The sequence below is a fragment of the Molothrus ater genome, chromosome 9 (assembly GCF_012460135.2).
Source record: "Molothrus ater isolate BHLD 08-10-18 breed brown headed cowbird chromosome 9, BPBGC_Mater_1.1, whole genome shotgun sequence".
NCBI classification, from domain to species: Eukaryota; Metazoa; Chordata; class Aves; order Passeriformes; family Icteridae; genus Molothrus; species Molothrus ater.
Window position 1 is genome coordinate 9,631,631 of NC_050486.2, and position 27,290 is coordinate 9,658,920.

Below are 27,290 nucleotides of genomic sequence, written 5' to 3' on the forward strand. Positions count from 1 at the left end.
TCGGTACTCGTGTTTTATTGCAATTCCCAGTTTGGGGTAGTGCTGTCCATAGAGGTTTGTATTTTATTTTCTATTGAAATGTTTGCCATGTTCTGATGATCTCTGTCAGGGAAAACAGGAAAACAACCAAAAAAAAGGAGAGCTGATGTCCTTATGTTAGAATCACTGCAAGGAGACCAAAGATCAGAGAGACAGACACTGGAGGAAGAGTTATTCAGAAGTGATTTGTGAGCAAACATAAGAGCTGCCTTCCTTCCTGGTTAATATTGGCCATTAAATTTGTGAAAGTCAAGTCTTCCATTTGCCTGGGAGAGCTCAAAGGCATTTGTAAAAGGGACCATAATTCCTAAAGGAGATCCATCATACAGATCAATAGCTTGGGTGAATTTTGACTGTTTAAAGTTCAGCACAGGATTTCAGGCTGGATGATCCCAAATAGGGATTTACCCACTTAGCATTTATCAACATTCAAGTTTAAAAAATTGGGCTTTGTGCAAAGTTAATTATATATTGCAATATGTTATAAAACTCGAATATTTTTTGTTGCATTTTAACTGATCCAAAAGGGGAAATATATTGGACATGGACAGATCAAATTATTTTGCCTGGGGAAGCATCCTCACAGTTTGATTTTTGAGAGTTACAATTGGCTAGGTGCAGTGAATACAACAGTGGTGGAAGACAGATGAAAAGGACAGGCTGTTCCCCAGTGTTCCATAAGATTTCCTTCCTTGGCCTCACTGTGTACAGGAGATTTGAGCCTTATGTAAAACTGGCTCTTATGCAAGGTCTTTGACACTTCTGTGTGCACTGAGTCACTGGAGAAGGCTGCAGGTATCCCTCTGCTTTTTAATTTTTTTTTAGTCAAAATATTCAGAGCTTAACAACTGAATTCCAAAGAAGCAGCAACTGCTGAGAGCATCTTTATTTCACACAGAGCATTCAGCATCTTTAAGAACTGATGGTTTCCTAGATGGATTTGGCATTGTCCGCTTGCTTTCACTGTTATTTTTTGAGTGTTTCAACTACATTTTTCCTCTAGTTGTCATTGGTGTCAAAAGAGAAATAAGACAACTGATTCAAAGGTCAGAGACATCATTTCAGATTTGATGAGTCAGTGACAATAGAGCTCAGAGAAGTAGCCCTTGGCAAGTTTAGAAGCAGTGACAGTTTTGATGGTGAAATAGTTCTGGGCAGCTGGGAAGGCGGCTTCTTTCCACATAGGAAGATAAATGATGAACCAAAACTTCTATTGGTGAGATATGCATAAGATTTATTTAGGGACAAGTTTGGTCCTTAGTTTTCACAACCTGAAAAGTGATGAAGGTTTGACTATTCCAGCTGCTCCTATGGTGATCACCAGCTGCTGGTAGGAAACTGATCTGCTGGGATGGAATCTCACCCCTTTACCGATACAAAAGGATAGAGCCTTTCCCAACCATATCCCTTCTTTTGCCCAAATATATTTTTAGTTCAAGAGGTCCTGTCCAATTGGGAGACAAGCTGCCTCGTACATGGCACCAAGAATGGATTTTTTTTTTCCCTGAAGTGAGGAAGAAATGAGGGTAATAGTGAAATGTAAACTTATATTAATAAATGCAGGACATTTATGCTGAGACCAGTTTTATTTGCCCTTCTTCTCCAACTGGAGGTATGTTTTAAAAGTAATGAGCTGGGTTAAATCACACAATTTTTCTTATGTTGAGGGTCCTCAGCTGGCAAAAGTATGTGCACTGCTCCACATCCTGGAAAAAAATAGAGGAAGAATGAACATAAAAACACATTTCTCACGGGGGAAACCACTCACTCTGTAACCTCTGTGTTTTGGTGTGCAATAGACTTTCACCAAGTATGTCCACATCAAGTTTCTTTCCTGTTGACTCAAATGTAGAGTCTAAACCAGAGACAGAATCTTTGATAATATTAATAAAACTTTCCTGCTTTATGCTTTGATTCTTGCCTAGACTAGGAAGCTGGTCACAGAAAAAGTAGGTCACTGAAATAATTACTGTACTGAAAATAATATAGCCTGACAGTTCTGGGGTTGAGCTACTGTGTGTCCATGGGGCTGCAGCAGGTTTGGAGTATGTGTATTACCATGAAGATGTGTAAGTCTCTAGTATTTAACTTTAACGGGGTACTTGTGTCTAATCTTCTACAAGAGGTGCTTTCTTGTCAGCTGGGTGACATCTCTTTTCCTTTTCAAAGCTACCTGCCAACTAGGTTAAAAAAAAGTGAGATCATCTATAATTGATCTTGCAAGTACTGCATTTTTATTTTACCAGAGTGTGCATATCTATTTCCTTTCTGGTGTTTGCTGCTGTTGTCCAGATTTGTCCAGTCATTTAGCACTTATGTCCTCTGATTCTTGCACAAGCTTTAAAACTGGATTATTTCTTGTAGTAACACTGCAATTCACTTATATACCAGATGTTTACATTGAATGGAGAAAAAAATAAAAGGTGATGGATGTCTGAAAATGTATCCAAAGGACAGCTGAAGGTCAGGCTGGACAGTCTTTATGTTGCATTAATTTTCTACCATTGCCTTGTCTTACATACAGGGTGTATCATAGGAGAAATATTTGACTGTGGGGGATATGTTTTCCTGCAATTGTGATGATTTTGTGACACACAATTTCTGTGTCAAATATGTGCCATAATAAAAAAAAAAAATTGTAGCTCAAAGGAATGTTACTAGTAAACATACTCCTTTCTAAAGCCTTCCAGTAAAGATACATAAATCAACAGAAGAAAAAGGGTCTACAAAAGATAGGAATGAGCTCCAAACCATAGGTTTTACTGAGGAAAATATTAGGAAAATAAAATATGATTGTAGTCTTAGAGACAATAATACTGCTTTTTATGTTTCACAACTCTATTTTTAGACAGCCAAAAGCTCTGGTGTGTTAAAAAGCTATTCCTCATGAATTATACATTTGTTCTTTTTCATTTGGCTACAGTGACTTTGTCATATGAGTCCTGAAGATGCTGAAGATGTATGTATGGTATGCTGAAATTTTCTGTTGGCAGTATGCACAGTTGTCTGTTCGAGCTTTTTGACTTGCTTTGTGTATTTATATGTTAACTAGATTATACACTTCTTTGTGACAGTGATTTTTTTTTTAATCTGTATTTTCAGATAGATTTAGTGCATTCCTTCTGCCTGGACTTTTTTGGGTTTTTCTTAATTAAGAGTTCAGGAAGGTAGGAATAATCTTTTTAAAATTTTTCCTTTGATTTTTAAGGACTGGTAGGACAAAAGTGTTCTTCAATTAGCTTCCTGGCTGCCCTTGAGCCTTACAGAGATAGAAGAGACACCATGGAGTTTGTTGTCAGCGTTGGGCTAAACCTGTTGACCAGATTGTGTTGTAACATATTTTAGGCAGCTATCTTAACTCCCCATTTCATGAAAAAGAATACAGCCTGCTTATGTCTGCTGGAAAGAATTCATTTCCCACTTGCTGTTTTATTCCTGAGATTGTGTTACCAATGCTGCCCATCCTTGTCCTGCTATGAAGATGTGCACTCAGCTGTTCACCAGAGCGAGGACCTCATCCTGCCAGCCACACCCCCCTCCCCAAACTGTCCTGCATGCTAAGGAGATGTGTGGTGTACTAAAAAACAAAGAGGAGAGGCAAGTAACCTCCAAAGCTGCTGATCTATTTCTCATTATGGTGTATTTAACTGGTGGCATAATTGGCTTTGAAAGGATGGCTTTGCAGCAGCCAGTAACATAATCTAGGTTGTGGGCTTCAGTTTGTGTTTTACCAGGGATGATTTGTGTCACATCTGTCAGTAATTTAGTTTCTCTGTCTTCTCTATCTGCCCTATTTCACTAAAATATTCTGGAGGTAAATAGATCATCCTCTAGCATTCAGAGTCCACCTCGTGGAATTCAGATAAGGATCTATCAGAGATCAATGAATTACATAAAATGATGTTTTCTGCCATTGAGAGGACAAGTGAACATACTTGTTTCTCATTTTCCAGAAGAACATTTACTTTAGTGTTGAAGGAAAGGCACTATCTCACTCAGAGTTCTTCCCCAACCTCAGCTTCCTTTTTTCCTTAGCTATTTCCATATTTTCAGATGCCAAAGATTCCTTTTCACAGTCACTTGTCATCTGTAACCCTGAGTATTTTGCCTCTGCCTTTCTCGGCCCTGGCAAAGCTACAGATTAGAAATAAAGTCAATTCTCTTGCTTTCCAAGTTCAGTTAATTCTCACGATTTCTATTTTACCAGATCAAAAAAGGTGAAGCTCCTCTCAGATGGGGATTGTCTGATTTAGTGGTTTGGATTTGGGTTTGGAGTATTTCATTTGGTTTTGGTTTTTTTCCTAATTTGATTGTGAGTTGTGTTGGTTTGTTTTGTTGGTTTGAAATTGTGGTAACGGTGCTTTGACATAAATTTAAATTGTGAGCTTGAAGGAATAATATTCAAGAAAATGAGTAAATACAAGTTAACAGTCACATGGATGGGGAAATTTTACCCATGTAACAGTACTTCTGGTTTCTTCTGTCAAAATACCTATCTCTGATTTATTGCAATTTTAAACATGCAGGAATTGTAAATTGCTATTACTTTGACATCTTTTTCTTAGCCTCTTTCTTCTTTATTTCAGTGGCCATTTAAAGTAACTAGTCTTTTTTTTTTTCTGCACCATACTTTTGTTTGGACTCATATTTGCCATATTGCTAAAATCTAGCATTTCTTTGGGTCTTGCATGAGCTTTAGAAGGAAAAGGAGCTGAAGTGGAGGGCAGCTGTTTCCCTGCTTCTGGGATGTGAACAGCAGGGCTGGCTGGGGGGCTGCAGGTTCCCCCACCTCAGGACAGGGAACTCATGTGTAGGAGTTATATAAATATATATATAACCAAATTATATATCACAGGGGCAGGAGAGGCTATTCCTCCTCCTGGCCCCAAGCACCAGGGAGCTGAGCCTGAGGTGCAAAATCAAGTGTAATATTGCCAATACAGCTTTCACCTGCATGTGAACCCCTACAGGGTGTACCCCAGAGTCTGTGGGAAGGGGAAAAGGACTTTGCACCTTCCACTGTCCTCAGGGATCCCTAAGGACCACTAAAATTACTGCTACTCTTAGTAGGAAGAAACTTTATGCATTTTTTATACAGCAGGAGAAGAATGTAAAAGGACAAATGACTCAAGGAGATGGGTAGAAATTCTTGCAGATTCTTGCTTTACTAAACAATTTAAAATTATATATTGCATTAGGAAACCATGACCTTCATCTATCTTTATTTTCTTTGTAATAAACTGAGGACAATTTTAATATGTGTTCAGTTACTCATAGCAGTTTTAAAATGACAGAAGTTCTGTAATTAAAAAGTGATAACAGAGCAAACGATAATGATATTTTAGAAGGTACTTGTGGCAGCCCCCTGGTAGGCTACAGCTTGTCTAAATATAGGAACTAACAGAAGAGGTTTCCATGTTCCATGTCAATGACATTATTGCACTGCTGATTTCATAAAAACAAACCACAATTGTACCTCTTTCAAATCCTCTGCACAAATGTCTTGTGTTTATACTAAGTAGTTCAAATTACGACTTCTTGTTTTGTTTTTTAAAATAATGTTACCTTTTTTCATTTTTTCAGACATGCTTATGCAGTAGAATTTCACCTAAACTGAAATTTTGAGTGATGATTGTTTTAAACATGTACCAGAGCTCAATTTTTTACTTGATACACCATGGAGGTGTCCTTTTTTGTATGGCCAAAAGGAAAAAATGTACAAAAATAATCTGAATATGTCTTTATCTTACACTGGGAAACTGACCTGCAAAGCCTCCTAACTTGTGGTAGGGTCATGATGATGTAAAACTAAATTATTTTCTTTATGTACTTCATTTTGAAATACTTAAAGTGTTAAACTCAAAAAGATGACTCAAAAAATGTTCAGTCCTGTATTGTATCTTACCAGTAATTTGATTGTGTTAGAAGTGAAATCTAGGTGGTATTTGGACAGTGCTAAGTTAACTCAATAAATTAATTAGAAAGCATTTCTATAAAGTGGGGAAGACACAACTTTGGAGACCAAAAACTTATGAATGTTACTATATACCTCTGACATTTCATTTTTCTCTCAGTGTCTATGATTTTGTTTTCTTCGAAGTCCTAAGCTTGACACCATGAATAACTTTGTACGTATTTATAGGATATTTTTAGCCAAAACAGAAGATGCTGGACCTCTTTTCCGCCACAAATTTGCACAAGTAGAGGGTCACATGCCTGTCACAGCAGCGTTCAAGTAGCAGTACCAGAAAACTCTCACCAAAACCCAAAGTATGCTCCAGGGCCATCCCTGAATTTGTCAAGTGTTGTTTGCACCATTCGGGCTGCAGATCAGGGGTCAGCAGGACAGCAGGGAGGAACCTGTCTCTGGGAAAGGGACGGGAGGGAAGGGCAGGTGAGGCCGAGAGGAGGGAGGAACCAGTCCCTGGGAAAGGGACGGGAGGGAAGGGCAGGTGAGGCCGAGAGGAGGGAGGACCTGTCCCTGGGAAAGGGACGGGAGGGAAGGGCAGGTGAGGCCGAGAGGAGGGAGGACCTGTCCCTGGGAAAGGGACGGGGAGGGAAGGGCAGGTGAGGCCGAGAGGAGGGAGGACCTGTCCCTGGGAAAGGGACGGGAGGGAAGGGCAGGTGAGGCCGAGAGGAGGGAGGGCGGCGGCACAGGCGCGCTCCGCGGTGCTGCAGTGCGGGGCGGTGGCGATGGTGACACTACGGTGATGGTGACACTGATCCCTCCTGATGGGCTGGCCGGGCCGCCCTCCCCCACCTCGGTGATGTGCGAGGCTGTCTGAGAACAGCCCTGGAGGAGAAAGGAAACGCTGAGGGCTCTGTTCGCCCGCGGTCGGGTTCCAGGCACCCGTAGAGTCACAGAAAGGCTGTGAGGGCCGTGCCGGGTTCCTGCAGCTGTGCCCGCCCAGCCCGCGGGCAGGGTCAGCGCTGTGCTGCGGCTGTCTGTCTGTCTGTCCGTGTGCCGTGAGGAGGCCGCAGCGGGCAGGAGATCCGTGCAGGAACGCAGCAGGAACCCGCCGGCCCGGGCAGCGGGGGCTGAAGGAGCGGGGCAGGGCTGAGGGCGCTGCTGCTGGCCCGGCCCAGCAATGCCCGGTGCGGCCGAGGCCAGGCCGGCAGCCACCCCCGCACAGCTCCCGGCTGCGGGGCACCGGCGGCAGGGCTGGGCTGCTGCCCTGAACCAACACCACAGGCATTAACTCTAGAAGGCTTTTCTTGTCTTCAACAAGCAAACAAAACAATAACGCAGCAAAATTCTCTCCCCCCTCCTCCACCTTTTTTTTTTTTTAACTTGGGGAAAGATGTCATAGTAAGTTTCAGACCCCTGGAGGTAGTTTTTGACTGTCAGCTTTACAATACCAGCAGAATGCATTGGATACTTCTTCTAAATAAAAATGAGGACAGAACACTAGCTCTGTTCTAGGCATAGGATTTTAAAATTAACTTTAAAAAACCCCCAAGTTTGGCTGAATTTAGATCATGTTTTCATTTCTCTTTGCTATGAAGAGACCTGAAAATAATTATTTTTATTATTAATGTAAAGAATGCAGTAAATACTGTGAAAAAGCCAATGCTGTGTAGCTTCCCTAAGAATTTTAGGATATAGGCTTGAGCAAAGTGTCACTGTAGTTTTTTTGCATGTGCTGTGCCAGTCTGTTCTGGCGAGTTTGTATTGCTTTTGCCAGCAGGGTTTGGAGGGGAGTAAATCCATCTTACAGAGGTGAAGTTGAAGGAAATGCCCTTCAAGCCTCCATGCAATCAACCCAGGACTTTTGCATGGTGCAAATTGAATTGCTCTTAACCCCGCAGTATGCGGGGACTGTGCAAAAAATGCCTGTCTGTATGACAATCAAAAATCCCAAACTTGAAAAGCAATTTTGCAGTTGGACTTTTCAAAGTAACCCAGAAAGTTTCAGACACTATCTGGAAAACTCCTTGAAAGTGTTCCTAACTAAAGCTGGGTTGGGGTTTTTGGGAGGGTATTTTTTTAAGTGTGGGTTTGGGGTTTTTTTGTATTTCTTTTTTGTTTTGCTTTGCTGTCTTCTTTTAAAGGAAAAAAAAAAAGTTGCTATAATTAAAAGCAAAGCCATTAGGAACTGGGTCAGTTATTTGGATAGCATCACTTAAGTGATGTCCCAAGTGCATTGAAGCAATATTTTTTTTCTCATAGACTTTCTGGAAAATAAATGCAGAAGTCACAGAAGGAGATAAAGCTTTTTTTTATTGCAAAAAAAGAAGAGAAATTAGGAGGGTGATTCACAAAAAGTCTGACTATAGATTTTTAAGACCATAATAAATATAAAACTGCAGGATTCATTGACCAAGATACAAGGACATGGTTCCCTCTCATTTTATAAACATGTTATCTGTAATGCCAGAATGATTATTAGCTGAAAGTCAATGTTCTTTCCTTGACCACAGATTGGATTAATGGTTGTTCTGGAATGATCAGTGCTTTGCATTCTGGCACATACTGAGAACAGCAGAATTTCCTAACATTTAAATAAAACTGAGCTGCAGAAATGCAATACTCAGAACAGACAGGTTAGATGGATGTTTGCTACAGCATTTGTTGTTCTGTCCATCTGCTTGAAAATTATCAGCTATATTAAATTTACAGCAGACATCTCTTACTCTCATTCTGTGCTGGCTTGCTGGCAATGTGGAAATAATTTATAGAAGTATAGGTAGCATCTCTTGTAATAAAATTATTGCTCATCTACTACTACCTTAGGGAAAACCATGAAAATTAAGGGCTTAGAAATAAACTAAGTAAATAAAAAGTGAATAAAAGACTAGGTATGAAGGTATAAGTTGCATAAGATACATACAAGTTTATTTATACTGAAAAAAAGACTCAGATTTAGTCCTCACTGTTGTAAGCAGTAAGTGAAAATATGACAACACTTGAAATAATGAATTCTCTGTACAGGACTATATTATTTTACCGCATTAACAAAGAAAAACCAAACACACACAAACCCAAAAAACCAAGGCACTATGACATAAGATTGTGGCATGCAAATGAAGAGAGAAATGAGGACTGGAAATAGGGGATTATCTTTGATATCTGAAAGATTTTTAAATGTTTCTTAGTTAGTTTTTCCAAAAAAAACCCCGAAATCCCTTACTTCTGAAACCCATGAAGTGAGTACAGATGCATTGTCTCTTAAGCAGTTTTAAATAATGATATTAATAATATAAATGAGTGACTCTGAGACGAGAAGAGGACAAAAGCCAAACATTCAAACATTTATTTCCTCTTTCTTTCATCACTTTCCTGGAAGGCATTACATCAGCTTTTCTTCCTCACGCTCTCAGTTCAGTAGCTCTGCTGGCAGAAGGCAGCCTGAACGTGCAGTGTCTGGGAGGAGGGTGGCCGCAGCAGAGGCACGGGGCTCCATGTGTGACCCGGCCACCACGCTGCCGGCTGAGGTGACACAGTGCAGGGTGTGTCCCCGTGTCCCCATGGCATCGGCCCCTCTGCCCCTTGGGGCTGCTGGGCAGCGGCAGTGGCAGCTTCTCTGCAGAGCCCCCAGGACACCGTGTGCAGTCCAGTGCAGAAATAGCCTTGGTTCTGTACAAGCAGGCAGAAAGAGCCAGGTGAGAACTGCGGAGAGAGAATGTGGTGCTTTTTTGAGGGAAGGAAGAGTCTAAGGAGAGTTAAAAGTGATTGTTAAGGCAAAGTAAAATGGGAAGGAGTTTGATAGTACACGGAGAATTGTTTATTGCAACTTGCTAATTCAAGTTGATATTTAAATACCTTAGAATTGTTGAAGGAGTTAAAAAATCATAATGGACAGAGAAGCCAAGCCTGTACAATTGCATGAAAACCCGGTTACACCAACAAGAAGCTGCTCTCAAATGCCAAGCCTGCAATAGCCTAATTTGAAATGCTGGTTAGAAGCTGTGGGGCTGTGGTTTGCATGCTGACTATCTGGGTGTCAGTGATTTTTTTCTTATTCTGTGCTGTGATAGCACCTAATAAATGGATTATTTTCTTAGCAATCTTTAAGTTTGGTTATTGGCATGCTGGAGGCGGACGGTTCTTGCAGGAAATCTGTCAGCCCCAGAATTTGTTTCCCTGTTGGTTTGTCAGAGCTATTCTTTTGACCTTCAAGGTGCAGAACAGGGTTCATCTATTCACTCAAGCTTTTGCCTGAGGAGAGGAGACTGAGGGAAATCAAGCCTGTTCTTGGATCACAGTCTATTTGGCTTGACGTTGTCAGTAAGTGTTATATATCACTGTAAATGTTTACTTAGCCTGTTGGTGAAGCACACTTTATAAGATGAAGGTTATATAAAAGCAGTGTGGATATGTGTAAAGAGGGAGACAGTTAAATGGCACTAGGGCAGAACAAAGAAAGGAAAGAAATTAAATGCATTGGGGTGGATTACAGTGAAATATATCTGCACTGAGGTGGACATTGGCAATTATTTTGTATGATTTTTGGAGACTAAAATGCGTCTGCTAAAACAGAAACCTCTAGGTTTTCATTAAATTTTGTTCTGCATCTGGATGAAAATATGTATTTTGATTTAAAATATAACACTGAAAGTTGCACGGTAGGAGTGATATTTACAAAAGATGGATCTGCTAACCCTTGATATGTAGACTGCTTAAAAGGAAAAGCTTTAAAGGAAAGCCCTGGAGCCAAGGGACAGTGGGTCTCTGCTATTTCCAGGCTGTTCATGGTGTGTCCATGCTGCTCAGTGGAGCTCTGAAACCTTTGCATGGCAAGGCTAACTCCAGTTTCCCTGCACAAAGTGCTGCCTCTGCATTCCCCGTGGGACTATTGGGAGCTCAGGATTTCTTGGTTCAGAAGCTGTTGTCAATGTTATGTCAGATAAAAAGAAGTCTGCCCCATGGGCATTTACTTGCATGGATGGATATTCACGTTTTAAAAGTTTTAAATAAGTAGCTTTTATAGATCTGATAGATCATGTTTATAATTCTCAAATTATCTTCAAATTTCAAACTGTCTGCAATGTCTTGCCTGAAAAATTTGTTACAACAAAAGTTGGAGTTTAAATCAAAACCAGAAATTTTGTCTGGTAAAAGAAGTAATTTTTTTTTTTTTTTTTTTTTTTTTTTTTTTTTTTTTTTTAGATGGGAATTTTCTTTAATTGTGACTTTTGTTCTGTTTCTGCTTGGAAATGAAATGTTAAAAGTCCAGATCAAAATTAACTGAAAATTTCCTGAGAAAAAAGATTTTTTAAGTACTCCCATTTTTGGGCAGGAGAAGGAGTTGCAATTTTGGATGAACTTTTCCTACAAATGTTTTGTAAATCCAAAACAAGGTATCGTGGAATTAAAGAAGGAAAATAAGTTTTTCCCTGGTTTTACAGAATTCATTGAAAGGGTAACTTCTTATTCCATGGCCTATTCCCTGATCCATGTGCAGCAGAGGCAGAGCTGAGCTGCAGCCCCACAGGAGCACCCAGAGCTGCCCCAGGGGCACCGAGCCATGCCCAGCCCTGCCCTCTCAGCTGCCTGAGAGCTCTTGGGCTGTGCTGGAAAAGCCTTTCTGCTCCCACTGGGCACAGGAGGACCTTGCTCTGGTCCTGTGCAGGCCCAGTCACAGCCAGCACCAAGCCATGCAAATGCTCCTGTCCGTTCTCTGTCCCTCAGTGTAAACACAGAGCAGGGCTGGATCAGCCTCCTGGCTGCACCAGCTGAGTGTGCATGAGAGGGAATGAGAGAGATTTTGTGAGTTTGGTTTTGGTTTTTTTAATAATAATTTCTAAAAACTATAGAAATCAGCTTATGTAGTAAAATTTCTGAGAAATTATTTTTATGAATAGATCTGATTTATATAAACTTTGTACCCATCCCCCATCTGACACACTTGGTGCAAAACCTCATCTCTGAACATGCCTTCAAATGCTCTGAAAGTGCAGATCTGAGCATCCTGGTTATTGCTAACATATAATGTTGCTTTAAAAAAAATAATTTGCCATGAAATTCTGTAGGCAATGTGTTAGGAAAGGAATTAGAAAATACAGTGAGTAAGAAATAGATTAGCTTGGGCTATTATAACCAACCTAAATTTTTTAAATGGCTGTCCAGTTTATCTCTGCTGCAGCTGCATCAGACCTTGTAATGGGATTAGGCTTTTCCTTAAAATCTTTTTTTTTTTTTTTTCCAGAGCCATATATTTCTGGCAGGGAATAGTATTCCAGTTATCTCTCCCAAAGAGATGATGCACTTTAATATAAAAGCAAAGAGGGGGCACCTCTTAAAACTGAGTCTGAGTGTGAACTCATTTCAGCATGGTGGGAAAGGGTGCACAGGGTCTGCCTTGCACAACAGGGTGGTCCTCATTTTCTTTAGATACAAACACTGTTACTGGAATAACTTTGTGGCTTAGTATTGGCCTGGATGAATGCTACAGAAATCCCATCTCCTCACTAAAAGAGGAGAAGGAATTCACTGACCAAAAAATAAAATCCCATGCTTTGTCAGCTCTGACCTGAATAAGGACATGAACTGACCACAAGTGCCCAGTAAACTGCAAGTGTTAAGATGTTCCCAGAAGGATGGAATTCCTGTAGTTCAGCTTTTCAGTGATCTCAGCTGTAAAATGACTGCCACACTCTATTTGTAAATTTTCCCAGTAAATGGAGCATCCTCATTGTAGAGCATCCTGACACAGCTGGCACCCAGAGTCAGGGGATCAGTTGCTAATAAACAACTGCTAACACTAGTAATGAAAAAGCAGAGAGAGGGGCAGGCTCTGTGAGTATCCAACAGTTGCTGATGCCCTTGAGGGTATCTCCAGAGAGACCTGCTCTATCTAGCATATGGAATATATCTAGGATACAGTCAACTTTGTGTAGTGAGTTATTTATTTCTTTGAGAAAGTCAACTCAATGCATCTGTGATAGCTGTCCATACCCATGATTTGCATCCTGGATCCATGGAAAGCACACAGGACTCAGTGGATGCTCAGCATGCTCCTTAAGTGGATGCAGAGACCTTTCCTGTACTTCCAAAGGGATCTGCCTGGGTCACATACAGAGCACTGAGAACAGTGCTGTCATTGCTCTTAGTGATTTATTTTGCTCCTGATTTAAGCAGGATTATGAATTGAGGTTAAATTGTACATCTCTTTAATCCCTATTGTGGGTAGTTTCAGGACAGATATGCATGTGTCAGGAATTCTTAGCAGGGTCTGTGTTTAACATGGATGAGAGCAGAGAGGGCTGTGCTGCACAACCTGCTCCAAAGACAAATTGAGAGGGGTTGAGTGGGCTTGTTCCCTGGCATGACCTGGGTAATCCTCTGTAGGTGTGGCACAGTTTGTCCTGCCAGCCCAGCATGACTTTGGGAGGCAGTTCTAAAGTATAATCAGCAAAACCATTTTGCTGTGTTGTGCATTTCTCAGTGTGTCTGCCCAAAATTTGAGCAGGATTTGAAGCAAATGCCTATTTGTAAGAAAAAGGGTTTAAATCCATATCTTACAATGCTTTAAATACACATTAATAATTAATATATGGAATACATATGTGTGTGCATCCCCACATGAAACATGTGCATTTGTCCCTGCTGTTAGGGCCACTCCATCTGCAGGTGTAGCATCTGCCGAGGGTCACAGTCTGGCTGTGGCAGCTGGGGTGACTCTAAGTGACCCTGACTGGCACAAGTCAGAGTGGGAGTAGGGCAGGTGTTTTTATGGGGCAGGGTAGCACAAGATCACAGTGGGCCATAGCAAACGAGGCTACAATATAATTACCTATGACTCCAACTCCTTTGTGTTATGTGTTGGAACCAGGCATGGAATGTACTTTGGAAGTTCTTTTGTGTTTGCAGAATACAGCAATATACAGGGCCTTATGCATTAAGCATGACAATCTGGTTTTCAGGATGCCAACCTGAATTTATAAGTCCCAGTCATCCTTCCTCCCTCCTCTACACATATGTGTAGAAAACACTGCTGTGGAGTAAGGTAGAGCCCTTGATTTATGGCTTATATTTTGTGTGTGTGTTACTTGGCTGATACCTGTGTAAAATAGTTGCATTGAGTAAACATGATGCTGAATATGCCCCGGGTCCCCTACGCTCTGCTAAGACATCAAACTAAACTTCCTTGAACAACACTTCCATTGGGTTGGGCTGCTTCCAGTAGAAAAAGGACTGATAATGTAGGTTTCCAGTCTCCTGGGAGCTCATTTTATGGCCTGTCTTTCTACAAGCTAAGAGGTGTTTGTCTTGTGTCCATATGATTATAAAAGAAAAAGCATACTCTGTGCTCTGCTCCAGCCATATAAACAGAAACACAGACACAAGTCTTTATTGAGCTACAGTGAGCTGTTCAGCACAAAATTGAACTCCAGCCAACTCCACCTCTCAACACTGTATTAAAAACAGCTCAGATCCGGTTTTACATTTCCCTATTAGACTTGTGTTGGGATTACACAGGCTAAAAGCAAATGGAAGGGAAAAAAATCTCACCTTGAGGTTCAGACTTTCAGTTAACCAATAAAAAAGAAGGAGGCACCTAGGCAGGGAAAAAACATCCACAGAAGTCTCCTGCTGGAAAAAGGTTAAAAATTGAGAGTGAGAGAATTTGAGTGCTCAGTGTCAATAGGAAGCAAATAAAGTACTGTGGATCGCAGGACAGGGAAAATGATAGTGAAAACTGAAATCCTTCACGAGTCTCTAAAGAGCTGCTGCAGAAGAGCTACAGGGGCTGGCAAGAGAAGAGTAAGTCACATGGAATAAGTCAGATGCTTTGCTTGAGCTGTGCTCATGTGCTGCCAAACCTGCCCATCCTCTTGTGTTCCCTGAACCAGGCAAGCACTCCAGGAGGGGAGAGATTTTTGATATGACAGCATCAGTCAATAAACTGTTCAGCAGCCAGGACTCAGGGACATGAGAGCCCCATCAGGCTCTCTCCAACTGTTTAATAAATTGTCATGTGTTCTGGGAAGTGCTGGTGGCCTGGACCACAAAGCATGTCACCTTACTGAGTTGGCTTGTAAGAGTGGTAACCTGGCTTGGGTGAACCAGGGCTCTTGACCCAAGCTTTGATTTAGAATGGTTTTGCTAGTAGGAGCAAGGCGAGAGGAAGGATGGAAACAACATTTTTAGTACTTTTTCTTGTTTGGGTTTCTTTTTATTTTTCAATTTCCAATAAATAGGTAAAAGTACTAGTTACAAAGAGTAGTGACTCTTCTTGTTTTTTTAGGTCAGAAGGGAAGAGAAGACATTAGTACAAATGCAAGAAAGCTCATTGTTGGGAGAGATGTGACATAAATTTTAGGCTTAAAAAGCAGGCAGGTAAATTTTGGCATTCTAATTACTGTCCTTTCAAAACAAGTAAGCACAAGGTACTCTCACAGTGATCTGTAGTTTTTAAAATTAAACTATCTGAATAATCAAATTTGAGTCTAGCAGTAGGTTGCCATATAAAATCAACAAAGAAAGCCTGTTCTGGAGACTCAGTTAAATGTCTGGCTTCTTGAGGGCAATTATCCTACACAATTTTCCAAGTTATCTGAAACTACACTGCCATAATTTACAGCAATTCGAACATATTTCAGAAACTCTCAGGTATCATCCAAATGGAATTAATCTCTTACTAGATGAGGGGCTCTGTAAACAAAGTTGTCCAAGCCAAGGGCTTTCAAAGGTTCTTTTAGGGAAACAGGACATGCCAGAAGTTCAAAAGCTGCTCAGGTTAGAGGCTGTATTAAAAAAGAGGGTTATTTTCCTGCACTCATTTCTCTATTTATATTTAGAATGTACTTGACATCAATAATTAACAAAGGTTAACATAGGATTAAAGCAGGATTACTCCTCTTACTGATATTCCGAATAGTCCACACTGCATTTGAAAATTTGATTTCATTTGAATATTGTCAGGGTTCTACACAGGGCTACATTTCATTGATTTAATTTGAATATTGTCAGGGTTCTACACAGGGCTACAGCAGTTTTGTTCCTTATCATTAAAGAGGACTTGTTGAGACTGTAATATTTATTAAACAGTTTAAATCCTCTAATTTCATAAACAAATGCTCTGGCGTCCTTTTTCATCTGGGTGTAAAGCTGCTCATATGCAATTGTTAATTGAAATCACTTTGCTTAGTGACCCCCAGGCAGCTTTGATGCACTGCATCCCTGATTTCTGTTCGTGAGACCAGAAGTCAAAAGCAACAAAAGATAATTCTTTTATTTCTAGTCTTTGTTTTTATTCACAATTTTGAACTTAAGTGCTTCCAAAGTTGCCAGACAACAGTGCTATTTCCTTTTTAATTGCCTAATGTGAGAAATGTTTGCCAAATGCTGTGGTAACAAAAGAAATACTACAATTTACTGATTATAAAAGCCTTCTGTAATTTAGCTTTATGTACCATGCTGACTCTCAGTCACCCAAGGAAAATGTCCTTTGACATGGCCTCCCTTGCAATCCTCGATCATTTCAGCACAGCTATTTATCTGCATTTCAGATCTATTTATGAACAAATAAATGCCTTAACAACAACAAAAACCATAAAAAACCCCTCGTATGAGCAATATGCACAAATTCCATGCTTCTTCTGCATGACTTGAACTGCCTAATTGTACAGTTAGTACTAAAAATGGATGACTTACACAAGGGAACACTAGCCTGCAGCCATGGTTGAAAGTGCATATTTCTGTGAAACATTCGAATGTGAACCTCAGTTCCCAGAGTTAAAATGAAGATTTACATATTTGATAAGATCTGGAATTGCTGTATGTCTTGCAGCAGACCTAGATGTCAAATGGGTCACTGGAAAGTACATAGATTATAGCAATAAAAGGAATGTAATTCAGCAGCAAGAGTAACACAACACAGACTGTCATTAGAAATCATGCCCCTTTATTCAGGTTTTAGTTACAAATTAGGAATGTTCAAAATGTTGAGATCTCTAATTTGGACAAGTCTTTGTAAAGGAGAGCCCTTAAAAATTTCCTTTTTCTAAAACCAGTAGTAATTGACTTTTAAAAAAATTCTGGTTGGGATGGAAAAGAATGATCCACTTAATCTGAAGTCTGCAACCAAGTTGAACAAGAAATTACTGTAATGATCTTACATGCTTACCCATGACTTTGGTTTCACAGAAAATAACAAATTTTACAAAGACAGGAAAAGGTTTTACATGGATGGGTTAACCAAAATCCAGCAAAGCTAATGACCAAGTTTTTCAATATTTTGGGCAGCTGCAACTGCTGGTGAAATCATTTTAATTCTCATTCTAATAGTATTTCCAACAATTTTTCAGTAATTTACCTGTTCTGTGAGATTGAGAAAAGGAGGTCAGTTACATACAAGAGAAGACTTTTTGGAGGGACTCTGCCCAGGGGGTATGAGAGATTTTATTTTATTTAATTTATTTATGTTCAAAGTATTGAGAGCAAAACTGTTTAAGGCATCGTGATGTGAGAAGCGATTCTTTGTTTTGGTTTGGGTAATAACACAATTTGGAATCTGTTGTTGCTGAGCATATGTTCAGATTTGTTTGCTAGTACTTAAATCTGTATGATCAGAACTTGCTACTTGGCAGAGGGGTCCAAATTCCTCAGTAGCTGGAAAATACATTCCTGAGCATAGATGAGTTGTCCAAGTGCTCTTGCTGGCAGCATGGAGAAGGTTTGGGGACCTGTGGCAAACACCAACATAAACAGAGAGCATGCCTAGAACAGCCTGCCTGTGAGCATAGTGTAACGTGTTTGACTGGATGGTCACGGACCTTCACACACAAACCTCTGTGCCAGACAATGTTGGAATTTCTTTCAAAATTGTAAATTATAGATATCCATTTCCTGTCTTGATAAGCATTACATCTTCCATGGGAAATCCATAGTAATCCTCATCTTAATGCTTATGTAGGAACCGATCTTGGAACTAAATATTGGTGGTTGTCCTGATTATGAAATGATTAGTTGAGATATATATGAGTATAATAAAATCCCACCTAATACTCATAAATCTGTAATTGATTACGAGTTCAGTCATAAGGGAAAAATATAAATATTGATTATACTTGGGCAGTAGTTGGCAAGATTTTACTTTTCTATCCCTAAACCCAAAACCTCAAATCTAGGAAAGAAAACCTTATACTGATTTAAAAAGAAACATATGGGGCAAGAGGAAAGTATTTAAATCCAGAAGAAGGATAATTCAGCAAATGAAACTGAAAAAAAAGTAGGACTAATAGAAGGTTTATAAGGGAGGAAAAGAACTAGGAAAAGTCTATAGTCATTAGAAAATGGCAATATATTAAAATTAATATATCAAATAAATTATATACAATTACTAGATGAACAGGTAATAGGAGGAGTAGGTGTTTTCAATAAATATTTCAATTCTATAACTCGAAAGCAGTAGATCATATATTAATGGGATAGGTTAATTACATATTTTCCATTTTTTAGGTTATTCAGGAGAATTTTTAAACATCACCTGAGTCAACATTCAACAGAAATTTCCCCCCAAGTGTTTCAGGAGATGTGTCTCATGGAGTATTTTTGACTGCTAGTATTTATTTTCAGCAAATCTTGGAAAACTGAGGAAGTTTCAGAAGCCTGGGGGGAAAAAAATCTCACATCCATCCCATTGTTTAAAATGTTAAATGGGATAAGTCAAGTAATTATAAGTGTTGTCCACCTGACTTCAGGCATGGGAAAAATGATGGAATGGCCTTTAAAACTCTAATACAGGTTGAAACAATGGTACTGTAAATACCATTGCACAACAGAGGATGAGAGAAGTAAGTTTTTGTCAGATCAGTTTATTTGCAAGACTGTAATAAAAATAGTGCTAATAGTGCTTTATAAAGCTTTCAACTTGGAATGGTGCAAAAGTTTGAGAAATCAAGTTGCCATGGCACATATTGAATGAGTTAAAACAAGTGACAAAACAGAAGTCTAACCAAGGGCTTGTCACAATGTTTTTCTCCAGCACATGCCACTGAACATCTGAACTTCAGAGTCGCACTTCCTCTTTCATCCAATCCAGGTGTCATGGTTAAAAAGATATCAATACATTCTGAATCCAAAAGAAGATTAGGTTGCTGAATTTGAAAGGGTCAAAAGGACAAGTTATTCAGTATCAGATGGAAATTGATTAGGATTTTCATCAATGATGAGTCTCTTTACATGCCTTCTGGAGGGAGGCTCCCATGAGCATTGAGAGGATTTTTCAAAGTACAGCAGCCAGTGCTAGTACACCCACCAACTGGGCAGCACATGCCTCAGTCACCCCTCTTACCTCTCACAGCCTCCACCTGTACAGAAGCTAATGCTGAACTCTGTAAAGGTCTTGCAAACATCACCACCATCAGGCAATTCACTTTTACTTGGCAGTCCTTAGAACAACTTTGTATGCCATGCTGCAGTAATTTTTTAAAAAAGAATAAGATAATTATGCTAGTCAGGAGCTGACACCTGATTTTTCATTTCAGTGATCAAGCCCGGAACAGCTTTTAAATCCTACTTAAACTGGATAATTTCTAAGAGAGATTTTGTGTAAAACAAATAAAATCCTAACTGTCCGTGGCAAGCATGGTGAAGATGGTCATACACCCTGTGCAGGGTGCTTCTTACGTTTTCCTGGACTGATTTATAAAAGGTTGAAACACTTTGCAAAGTGTTTAGATCATAGAGATAAAATTATGTATTTTATATATTGCCTTCTAGCCCCTAAATGATGGAGTGCAGTTTCGAAGACCACAGATTCTATAACATCTTTCTGTGTTAGCTATGACATCTAAAAGCTCTTGGAGAGAAAATTTGAACTTGAATACACTATGCTATAAAAAACACCACATAAAAATGGCTTCATGCATAGTAAGCATTGGAAATCTTCACAGATATTTTTGTCCCTTCTGTTCCATCTGGGATGTGCTATTTTAGATTGGGTTTAGTTTATAGTATTGTTACAATTTCCTTAGTTATGAAAACATAGATACAATAGTGTAGTTCTGTGCTTCATATACTGCAGTTTTTGTTAGGAGTTTGTTTATTGGCTATGGGAACTGTAGAAATTAATTCAAGATGGAGAAATGTACAGTAAAAGACACATTGTCTTGTTACACAAAGACATTGTAGTCTTAAATCTTAAAAAAAAATGCATTCTGACTGAAGTAAGAGTTTTCCTCTTTGTATTTGAGGAGCACAACACAACCAAGCCACTCCTAAGGCATTGGATTTCATTTGGAGAAAGAACCATGATTCTCTTACAGATAACTGACATAATTTTTATCTCACCAAGATGGAGCTTTTCAATAAAAGCAAGCTGCTTTCTTAGTAGCATCTATTTGCCTCAAAATACTTGTCTCACCTAATAGTTTAGACATTCCAAGGACAGCAGGACTCATTTTCCAACTGACTTCAGTTTCTGAACTGAACTCTCTGATTCTTTTCTGAAATATTTAATTTATACTTTCTGTCCATCCATGCATAATGATACCATTTTTCCATGTCTTATATAAAATGCACGTGTAGCAAACCCTGCATTCAGTAATGTTTAAGAGCACCACAGATTCTCTATGGAACAATTGCCAATGAAACCAATGTCTAGAGACCACCTAACTGTTCCTGGTCAGCTTTTCCTGGCCTCACTCTGTGGTTCAGCTTAAGAATTGTGCTTTGGTGCAAGGGGTTTTTTCAGCCTGAGCTCTGTTTTTTCCTTTGGAGGAACAAATATGAAATTAATGACTGGAGCTTGGTGTCTCTGGCTTAGCAACCAGAATAGGTAAATGCAGCTTATGCTGAAGCTCTGGCTGCTCATTTCTGACTGACTGGAAGTTGAACCTGTGTGGTTGAAGCCTGGATCTCGCAGTAACACTCGGGGTTATGGTGCTAGATTCTGCCTGCAGCTCTGAGAGCATCTCTGAGGCTGCACTGCAGCTTGTGCTACACTTGTGTAGCTGCCAGCCATGTGCTTGGGAGGGCACAGTAAGGAAGGCATTGCCTTCTAGCATGTCCTAGCTCTGCAGGGTACGTGCAGGCTTAACCTACTGAAGTCACCCAGAAAATGTCCCTTGCATTTAACTGGACCAGGGTTTCATCTCTTGCATACTTTAGTTTTTTGTGTAAGTACTTTTTAGCCATTTTTTTCTGGTCTGTGACACCGCCACTAAGTCTGGAGACACATCAAGGCTCTTCATTTATCCACTCTAGGTCTGTCTGCGGGTTTTGTGCCTTTCTCAGGTAGTTGCAGGTAATGGTGTAGCCCACTTACGTGTCTCCATTTGAAATTGTAAAATTATGTTGTTCTTTGCTCTGAATTTTTAAAATTCCTCAAGAAGGATTTGGTGTAAAACAGAGGATTAGACAAAAATAATGTATTTAGTCTCAAAGCAGAAAAATGCAATTTATGCCCCTGCACTAGTTAGCTTATCAAATTGAAGATGATGAATACATGTGACATATGAGTTCTTGTTGCTGTAACACATTTAAAAGATTATGTTGAAATGGAACAAGATGCTTAAAAAAATCAGGTTAAATAAGATTTTAAAATGTATGTACATTCAGGGTGTACGGGTCTAGCTAACAAATACAGATAACAAATCTAAGTACATTTCATCCACAATAATTTTTTTCTAGAAAGTTTGAAACAACTTTCATATTTGACTATATTCTTTTTAGTATTTATGTTCCTGGGCAAATTTTATGCTGTCTAGTACTGCTCATAAAGCTATTACAGACTGCAGGATTTTGTGGGATTGTGCAGTCCAAATTTGGCTTGCTATAAGCCAGATTCATCAGTTTAATACTGATGTACTACAAGTCATTTATGACTTGTGCTCATGTTGTTCTAAGTGTTTTTTCTTAAAGGCAGCAAGTATGATTTTTCCTGCTGTTTTCTGTTTCCTCAGAGGTCATTTATGTACTACAGTGTGATGTGTAAAATAACCTCAAGCATGTGCACATAAATGCTAATGCCCAAATACATTATATATTCTACCTGCTCTCACTAATAATCGAGTTTAGGATGTGACATGGATTTCCATTATAAAAAACCTTAGAGCTGAAACTTTACATTTTACATTGCAGCCTGAACAGTTGTTATACCTCAGGAAATTCAGAAGTATGAGTTATCTGAATTTTGTCCTTTTCTGTCAGGAGCTTATCACTGTGCTGTGAACTGACATGCTCGGTTATTCTGATGCCTGCTCTTGCAGTGCCCTGTAGTCAGAGCTGCTCTATTCCATGACAGGAATTAAGTACTTAAATACTGAGTGCTCAGTGCTGAATGTGTCTGCTTTTTGGCTAGCATGTGACAATTTTGCATGTGCCAGATAATTCTTACTCTGTGAAGGTTTATAATTGTACAGTCAGGTTGACTGTACTATCTCGTGCTGTATTTTGCTGTCAGTGCAGTATCAGTATGTACTTCAGGTTTGTGTACTTCACACATATTCAAAAGAATATGCTAAGATGAAGCCTCATTTGGAAAAAAAAAATGTGCAGGATGCATTTGCTGGTTATGTATGCAGTACTTTCCTGTAAATTTAATATTTATTTCCTGTGTAGGGGATGCAATGTAGATACAGGTTCTACATTTGCTGGAGGTGTATTTCCTACTGTATGGCAAATCTCACATTAAGCTAAAAAGAAAGGAAGCATGCAATAGGAATTCAGATGGGAAAATGTATTTGGTCATGTTTGATCACTGTAAAAAAATCCAGTGTGTAAGTAACTTGTTTCAGTATTTTTCAGTTTGGGACAGTTTGGAAAAAAGATTAAATTTAGGCCAATGTCTAGTCAAAAATCCATGTTTTAATGTGGAATGTTATCCAGCCAAGCTTCAACACCAAAAGTGTTCTACTGACATCACTGGAAAAATCTTGCTAATCTACATGTTTTATAATCTGGAGAACTGGCTCTGCCAGTGCAGCCACTTGTGCCAGAAGCCCCAGCTGGACTAATTGTGCAGATGCAGTAGAGCTCTGCACAGGTGTAAGGGGGCTGGAGCAAGGATTTCCTGGCTTCCAGCAGCCCAGACCATAAGATTTCCAGAAATTAAGTAGGCCCCAGATTAGGAGAACAGATTAGAATAGTGATTGCAATGATTACTTTATGATAATATAGGTGTGGACAAGGAAGTTTGTGACAGATGAATGGTGTTGATATAAATATAGGAAGAATTAGACAAATTTGTGTAATAATCCTTTAATAAGAATGTATTAAAAGAATGTACTTGGACCTAATTTAGATTAGGTGATTGAAGTTATTCTGAAGTCAGCCTGCTAAGAAAAACTAGAAACTTTAGAATTCAGACCAAACTAAACTATTAATTCTGTCAAGAAGCTGTTGTGTCTCATAGGTAAAAATAATATTTTGGAAAAAAATCCACCTTAGACTGGCTTTCCAATAATGTGTTCATATTAGGCTTCAGTTCTACCTCATTGATATCTAATGGGCAGTCACATAGACATTATTGTGAAAATTGTCAGAGTTCTAGTAAAGGTGTTGAGAGAGAATAAAAGCAACTCACTCTCCCTCTTAATGTTCCCTATGTAGCTTTTATATTACAACACCATAGCATCAAACACCTCCCAGATGGAGAATGAGAGAACCAAACTGTCTTTCAGATGACCAAATCACTTAAAGTTTGGCCTATGGGATAAGCATTAACTAACTCCACAGGGAGGAAGTCATTCATTTCTGATTTTAACTTCTGTTACCATGTCTGTTCTGGGCATGCTCAACATTCCAAGTAACAAAGATCCAGGTATGCAGAATATGATAATTACAAAACCAGACAAAATGAAAATCAAATTGTAAATGTTCTGTGTGCCCTCTCTTCTCATATCCAGGCACTACTAGCCTCTTCTTGAGTAAAAGCTTACTTAGATTAAAAAATACTTGGAGAATCACTTGTAATAGTTCATTGGAAGACAGTCTTGAGTATTGTTCTGAAACATGGAGTGCTTAATAACCTCGACTGTGAATGCTGTCAAATATTTATGCTTCCTTCCTTCCAATGTTTATTCAGAATGCATTTTTGTACAGCTGGGAAGGTTGTTAGGAGCTGATGACTGGGGCTGCAGAATGACAGATATTCTTAAAGGGGAAGAAATGAAAACTTTCCATCCAGAAGATGCAGATGTTGATGTAGCCTGTGATGTGTGGTGTGAATTAGTGATGAGTAAAGCAGCATCCATGCAAGATGAAAGACTAAATCAGAGTGAAGAGGATTCCTCAGTAAATGAATCCCTTGAAAGAAAAGCACCACTTAGCAGCTCAGATTTAACCAACTTGAAACACAGACACAGAAAGAATTAAATTATTAAGTAGCTTGTGAAGATGTGGCGTGGAATAAGGGGGAACTTTTGAAAGTACAGTGCTAACTTTTTAATGATTTTCTCAACGGATTGAGTACACTTCAGTGACAACCACAGTCAGGTGTCTTTTTTCATGTAAATTGTTCCGATCTGTTCTAACAGACTAAAATAATTTTAATTAGCAAATAGATAAATAGTGTAGATTAATGTAGTTAAAGATGCTCTCCAAAATAATTTTCTTTAGAATTTGTCATTCTCATTTTCTTTAGAGAGGATAAGTCTTTGCTCTCAGCAATTATACTGCATAATTCACAGTACTTCTTATTTTTAAATAGCTGTGCAAACATTACGTAATCTCCCAGCATCCCTGTGAGCTGGATAATGGAGTCTTTCTCATTTATGGATGGTGTGATCAGGACTTCAGCAGTGAATGCTCTCTGTACACTAACCCAGAGGCACAACAAACCCAGCCACTCTGCACCACGTGGTCTCAGCTATTCCATGTCAGTCAGTCAGACACTGCTCTGCATGCCATCCGTTTCCATACAAGTACAGAGGGAAGCCCGTGATATTTCTTTTTCAAAGTGAGACCTTCTCTAATCTACCTCATATACTGCACAGTAATTTCAGACTGGCTCAATGAAATAGAAAATACTTGAGAATCACACTGTAGATGTTGGCAAACATCTCTTCTAAAAATAAATTTTCAAAACTAGGCTGACCTTTAAGCTCACTCATGGTTCAGAAAAACTGTCCTGCTTTGGACTACACCAAAACAAAACCACCTTCAGATCCATCAGCCTATTGCCTTTCTCTTACCCTTCTTGCATCTTTTTCCAGCGGAAGAATGAGGATACAAAGCCTCCATTTTGCATTAGCAAAGTGAACTGAAAGCTGTGCTGCCACCTTCCTTAAATGCCTCCCAACCTCACACCACTGAGGGTGTGTTTTGCAGAGGCCCTGTAAACTAACAAAGGCCTGACAAAAACAAGGGATCTCATCCCAAAAGGGAAAGCTGAGATTTTCAAACAAAAAAAAATTAATAAAAATTTGGGGGCCTGGAATTTGAGTACCTGTTAGCTGTGAGGATATTGTTTTGAAAAATGAAAATCCAAATGCAAACAGATAATACAAATATATTAAAATATGAGGTATGGCTAGGAGCAAGAATAATGTGGTTTGAACCATTACTGTGGAGAGGTTTTTCTTTAGGTTTTCTGTGTGCAGCACAGCTCTGGTTCTCTCTGCATTGAGTATTCCAAGAAATAAGTGAGTGACACAGTAGAGCATCACATCCTTTTCCATAAATGTAGCACTAAGTCTGTCAAGCTTATATCAAATAAATTCAGAGAAAAGTAACAACCCTTTTTTTTTTTTTACATGTAAGGCTTTAGAATCTTTATTTCATTTTTAGATTTGTCAACATAAAGGCAATCAAGTGCCAATATTTTTCACCTAAATCGTGTCTGATTTTATATGCATAGACCATTTTGTCTTTTATATTCCAGAGTCTGAAAATATTAAATGTGTTCTTTTGGCTCCACTTATTTAAGTAACAATCATAAAGTAATTTAAGAGATGGATTTTCAGGCTTGGTTGTACACCAGAAGTAGTCTAGCACATATGTTGCACACTTTGCTATATAGTTCCACCTCTGTGTACTTAAGGGGGAAGTTTTACCTCTGGTTTGCAGTGCAGAGGTGACGTAGAGCTCTGGATCCTGCCAGATGGCTTTACATGGAGGATGGGACTTGGGCAGGCTCCTGTGGCAGAAGTTATGCCTTCCACATAGAAGATCTGAGGTTTTGCATGTGTGAATCTGTATCTGAGTGTTCCCTTCCCCTTAATGAGTGTGAGGTGTACAATTTGGCGTGCAGCTGGAAATCTGCTGATCCAAAAATCGTCACAACTGTTTGTGTCACCTTTTCTTTACTGACTGATGTTGATATAACACTGATGCTTATGCTGATAAGTATTGTTCAAAATGCCTGCTCATTTTCCTAGGAGGAACTAATTAAACAACTGTTTTAGTGTAGACTATTCTGCTAAATTAGATTTATAAGTTTTAATGTTAGTTTTAGATCAACTGAAAAGTGGCACAGAAAGGCACTTTTCTGTGAGTGAGCCTAGAAAGGCAAAATAATTCTAAAAGAAGATTTAAATGTTTACAAGGTATTATAGAATTGCACTAGATTGCACTTCCAAAAGGGCCTCTGACCTCAATCACCGGTGATGAATAACCATAAAGAACAAACTGGGAGAAATTCTCTGTTTTATAAGGAAGTGAGTTGATGCCATTGTGGATTCTATGGATGTCAGGAGAAAAAGAAAAAAAAATGTGTCCCCAACAGATCAATCCTTAATGCAAAAGTGGCCCAGGAGAATGATGATGAAAATTACTAAAAACTGTTAATCTACATTATACCTTTTTACAATCAGACAGAAAATTGTTCTTGCATAGCAGGAAAAATCCAGATTCTCAACTAACTGTGACAATGTGATTTTTGGAAGACCAGCTTTTAAGTTCAAATAAAGTGAAATCCCTTCTTGACACTGGTAAAATTTCATGTAATTTACCTTTGCCTGCAATGAAATTTAGTATAAATCATTTTATACAAATCATACAATCACTGAAAAAGAATATGTGATTTAGATTATAACTTTTCCAGCAGCTGGATGTGCACATGAGGACTGCAACACTATTAGTCCAACTAGAATCCACACTACTGCAGGCATCTTGGGAGAAAATATGGACTCTTAAAGTGAACATCCTTACCTTGCAGTGAAGTTGCAGCAACACTGGGGCCTTCTTATCCCGTACAGCACTGGTGCCACTGTAGCTCCTGTGAGTGCACATGTAGTGCATCTCAAATGGAGTGTTAAGGTGGGGTATGAGCCAGTCTTAAAAATAGCATAAGCACAGTAAATAGAAAGTCTCAGGGGTTGTGTAATATGTAAAATCCAGGTGCAATTTTTTTTTGTTTGCA

At 39.2% G+C, this 27,290-nt stretch overlaps 1 long non-coding RNA gene across 1 annotated transcript in view; it reads right to left on the bottom strand.

Annotated features, from left to right (window-relative positions):
* Nucleotides 1–9,586: 9,586 nt before the first annotated feature.
* The window catches only part of LOC129046764 (uncharacterized), an 81,637-nt gene continuing 63,933 nt past the window's right edge, over nucleotides 9,587–27,290 (bottom strand). The window contains exons 2-3 of the long non-coding RNA XR_008508525.1: nucleotides 14,495–14,572; nucleotides 9,587–9,616 (exon numbers count right to left, since the gene is read on the bottom strand). This is a non-coding gene — a long non-coding RNA (uncharacterized LOC129046764). The remainder of the gene's footprint in view (nucleotides 9,617–14,494; nucleotides 14,573–27,290) is intronic.